This window comes from Rhincodon typus, unplaced genomic scaffold, assembly GCF_021869965.1.
Source record: "Rhincodon typus isolate 14 unplaced genomic scaffold, sRhiTyp1.1 hic_rhity00016531, whole genome shotgun sequence".
In the NCBI taxonomy this organism is placed as follows: Eukaryota; Metazoa; Chordata; class Chondrichthyes; order Orectolobiformes; family Rhincodontidae; genus Rhincodon; species Rhincodon typus.
The window spans coordinates 1-5082 of NW_025982169.1; the positions used below are offsets into that span (position 1 = coordinate 1).

At 44.2% G+C, this 5082-nt stretch overlaps 1 long non-coding RNA gene across 1 annotated transcript; it reads right to left on the minus strand.

Moving 5' to 3' along the window:
- Positions 1-379: 379 nt before the first annotated feature.
- On the minus strand, positions 380-4875 carry LOC125482759. Its single transcript, XR_007261739.1, has 3 exons — positions 4821-4875; positions 2159-2266; positions 380-496 (listed from the first exon to the last, which is right to left on the minus strand). It is a non-coding gene; the product is annotated as an uncharacterized LOC125482759 (long non-coding RNA).
- Between the last annotated feature and the right edge of the window lie 207 nt (positions 4876-5082).

Below are 5082 nucleotides of genomic sequence, written 5' to 3' on the forward strand. Positions count from 1 at the left end.
AGGGGTTTATGGAAAGGTGGGTGAGGGGTTTATGGAAAGGTGGGTGAAGGGTTTATGGAAAGGTGGGTGAGGGGTTTGTAGAAACGTGGGTGAGGGGTTTGTAGAAACGTGGGTGACGGGTTTGTAGAAAGGTGGGTCAGGGAAGCTGATACCTACATATGGCCCTGTTGAACCCAAGGACAACATGGCTATAAATGATGGGGCAGGCTTAAGGAGCTGAATGGTCACCTTTAATTTCTATGAATTGTGAAAAGACCTTTAGTAAAGAAAGCTACATTGATTCAGGGAGACCCACCTTTTCAACAAATGGACCAGCGTTAAGTGAGATGTGTGATATGAGGATAAATGTGAAGGAAAAGTGAGAGCCGAAGGTGAAATGCTCGCTCACCTTGTCACCATCTTCTCCTGGAGGTCCCTGTGGCCCAGCAGGACCAGGCAAACCAACTGGTCCCTGCACCCCATCCCGACCGGCTGGACCCGGGGGTCCTTTTTCCCCCTGGAAGACGACAGAAAGAGGCAAGTGAAAGATGGGGTGAGGGTTTACAAATCAATTCATTATACCTTGATTAACCAGGAGAGGTCGGTCAATCATGAAAGAGTCAGCGGCAGGTTTACAAACAGGCGGTCTGAGATTTAAACTGACCCTGTAATTGGATCAGAAGGATTGATGTGTCCGAGGCACCAGGTCTGTGCCACATTGCTGTTTGACCAGTTAGCCCACTATCAGGGACAGTGCAGTCACTGCAGCAAAATACTGCAGATGCTGCCTTTTTGAAATAAAAACAGAAAATTTTAGAGATACTCAACAGGTGTGGCAGCGTCATCATGTTCATTTGAATATTCGCACTCTGAAATATAATCGCTGATTCTGTCTGTGCAGATTCTGTCAGGCCTGCTGTGTATTTGCAACATTTTCTGTTGTTAATAACATAGAGCATTACCACAGACACGAGTAATCTTCCACTTGGAAAGGCTGGTGCTAATTAGTGGGAGACAGCTTAGATATTGGAAAGTTCAAACCATGTGTGAATAATGTCAGTGAGGCAGAAGTGAATATTAATCATTGTGGTGCAGTAGATGTTTAACACCTGGACTGTCAGAGGTACTTGACATTGTGTCAGAACAAGAGGCTGATTTAGAAAACAAACAAAAGCTCATAGTATTTGGGAAATAATGGCTGGTATTTTACTTTTGACCTGAGTCCTTCCAACCCCTTGTTCAGTACAGAAACCTGAGCCATGCTTTCTATTGACATTGGTCCGATGGGCTGAAGAATCTTGTTCTACAGTGTAGATCTCCATCACAGAATGATTGCAGACAGTGGTAAAATACACAGCAGCATCAGGGAACTGTGAGGTAGGGCTGTTTGGGAGGAAGAACAGGACCATGAACTCAGTGGGAAAGATTTGGGGATTGGTGAGGTCCACACTCAAACCATGTTAGTGAGTTTCTGGTGAACAGAGTGTCATGGGAACCAGCACTGCTGAAAATATTAATCAGGCAATGGGCAAGTAAATTAAAAGCTTGATCAGTGTGTGATGAAATATTTTAGTAAGAAGAACATGGAAGTAATATACAGCTTGGAAAGTAAGATTGCAAATGGGTTTGAGGTGTTGAAGTGTCTGGAAGATGGTGAGTAACTGTGAAGCCAAATACGATGATTAAAGTTACCAGTGTGAACAGCTGGTGTTCAGGTTTGGAGGATCAGAATTGGAATGAACTTGTATTGAACCTGTGCTGAGTTGTGCTCTCCAGATTCAAAACTGTTAGTGTGTGAGGGAGGGTGCAAAAAGGCAATGACAAAGTGATGGAATAGCTAACCTTTTCACTCGAAGGATTGAGGGCTGGACCTGGAGAAGGACTTTACAGTGACAAACAGCATTGATTTCACTTGCAGAAAGGAAGGTAGGGAATGGAATGTGGAACTCACTCGCACAGGGAGGGTTCGAGGTGAACAGTATTGACAACATTAAGAGGAAGCCAGGTAAACACGTGAGGTTGAAAGGATGCGATGCTAGGGTAAAGCAGTAGGGCCTCAGAGAGGCTCCATGTGGAGCAGAAACCCCAGAACAGGGCAGGTACAGCAAAGGAGCTGCTGTGTAATACTATGTGACTACAGGCTGATCTTTCAGCACCATGAAGATGGACAGACACTTACAGGAGCTCCCTTCTCTCCAGCAGGACCAAGACCCCCTTGAGGACCGGGACGACCAGGAAGACCAATTGGTCCAGCAGGTCCAGCAGGTCCTCGTTCACCGGCAGATCCCTGAAAACAATCATCCAATCAGCTGGTTTAACAACGATAATAAGCACATGTACACTGAAGATGGCTCGAGAGTTACTCAGGAATCCCACACAGCCTTATGACCAATCACATCACAACCCAATCCCAACATATTTCATAACAGCCCTCCTATCCCCAACATCCCCACAAACCCCAACCTCTCGCAGACCCTCACCCTAATGCCCCTAACCACAATGAACCCCAATCCAACTCACACAGCCTCGGTGGAAATCTGCAACTTGCTCCCCCAGGAACAATATAGATTCTGGGGGTTAATTGGGGCTTTCAAATTGATAAAAAGGGTTGGGGGATATTGAACAAAGCTGGGGAAATGGTGTTGAGGTACATATCAGCTGTATTCTGAGGGAATGGCAAGACATGTGGGAGGGATGGAATAGACATTCTCTGTTTCAAATGTACTTCTTTTCTCAATTGTACCACTTTAAGGTAGTGATCTGCACAGTTAATGAGAGGAGGAAAGAGAGAACATTCCACAATGTACTGCACCTGCCCTTGTACAGGCAATCTGACAGGACATTTCACATCAATCCGACAGGGAGTAGAATGGAGATGGAGACTGAGAAAGAGATGATTCTGGAACAAGATTGTCCTTACTCTCTGGCAGCCTGTCTTCAACTAAATCTGCTCATCTCAGACATTGGCCACTAACAGGCCTAAAAGAAAATCAAAGAAACCAAATAAATCAGACAGAGAGAAAAGTAATACCATTTAACTGCAGGGCAGGGACAGCACATGGTTAGATACAGAGTAAAGCTCCCTCTGCACTGTCCTCCAGTCAACACTCCCAGGGCAGGGACAGCATGGGGTTAGACAGATTTTTATTGATAGGATCTTGCTGTGCCTAGATTAGTTCCTGTATTTTCTTCATTATAACAGTGTCTAGACTTTCAGATTAATTTCCGAGTGTAAAGCCATGGGATGGGGTCCTGTCGAGAAGGTGTTTGAGGGATGTGGGCTTTTTCTATAATGGAATTCTCCGGATGTGGCTGTGTATGTATCAGAGCTCGAACTATTCCAAATGACAAAGACCAATGGTTTTTTAAAACACATCCGCATTCTCATAAGATAGATTATTGATTTTTCAGTATTTTATAATGGTACATAACCATCTGTGATACTTGAAGGATATTTTATCTGTTAATAGTTAAACGACACTTTCATCAAAACTGCTTTTAAATTGCTGTCCTGTGCAATAAGTATTTAAATATTATGCAAACATATGCAAATCCACAGGGAACATTTGTTTCTGATATGCACTTTTGGAATGAAAGTATTTGCCTTCAAGGGGACTTTTTTCTATTTAATCTTTTCATGATTCCGAAGGTCAAAGAATGTAAATTCTCTGTAGTTTATGCACTGCTTGATATGCTGGATTAGTTTAGATATTTAGAAAAGAACAACCAATTTGCATTTCTAAGATGTTTTCATCATTACCTGCAACTCTTCACATGCTGTTGATAGATCCCTTCAAAATCCAGCAAAGGAAACAATAACCTACATTGCTACAGCGCCTTTGGCAACCTGCCGATGTCCCAAGGCTTTTATGGACATTCAAATTCTTTTGAAGCATAGACACAGGTGTAATGAGGAAAATCAGCAGCCAATTGGAGCACAGTATGAGGCAATAAGTGAAGGTGTTGTGATGGGTGAATAGCCTGCCCTAGAAGGGTTTATGGCAAGTTATGACGTTGTTCCCTAATGCAGTGCAGATGGAGACAGCAGCCCAGTGAATGCAGTCACAGAGACACAGGGAAAGCTGCAAGCTGGACCCTGGTGAATCTGTACCCCTCCATAAAGGACATGCTGGTGCTGTGCTGATCTCACTGGACCAGTAATCCACTACTGCAGGCTAATGTTCTGGAGTCATGGGTTCAAATCCCACCGTGGCAGACACTGATTACTGTAACAATTTGGAATAAAATATTTGCCCATTCGCAATGATGGAACAGCATCCAGTGTCAGGAAAAGCCCATCTGGTTCATTACTGTCCTTCAGGGAGGGAAATCTGCTGGCCTTACCAGGTCTGGCCTACAGGTGATTCTAGACCCACAGCAATGTGGCTGACTCGTAACTGCCCTCTGAAATGGCCAGGCAGCTCAAGGGCAATTAGGGATGGACAGAAAATGCTGACCTTGACAACATCCACATCCTAAGAATGATTTAAATAAAATCTCAAGTCCATTTTCCTGATTTTGTTCAACATTCACCACAGCTGTGTCTTCAACGTTAGTCTCTCCATCTCAGTTTGAAAACCTCTCATTGGCCTCCAGCTCCCAAAGCTCTGTGTGTCAGTAAATCCTGAATTATCCCAGCTCCCTGTGGGAACCATGTCCCCTGACATCAACACCCCACAACACTTTAACGGGGTCGTAAAGATGACCTTGTGTTGCTGATTTTACTGATGTCCTTTAGTTAATGAAGAAGCTGTTAATTGTCTCCTCACTGAGACTGTGTGTGAGTCCCACCGAATAGCAATTCCCAAAAAATCCCGATTTCAATCAGTGAAAACACTCACAATGGGGCCAGTTGGGCCGATGGGACCCTCGCTTCCTTTCAATCCTGCTGGTCCCTGCAGGTTAAAGAAAAACAAAAGAATATTATTTTAGATTTCACCTGTAAGGAACCAGGACAGAGAGAGAGCGAGAGAGGGAGAGACGGACATATCCAGATCAGAACATCATTTTATCCAATAGGTGAGAGAATTGTTCATTCCGGAAGGTTCTAAATTGCAGTTATACTGCTGGGTGTGAGCTGGAGCTATACTGCTGGGTGTGAGC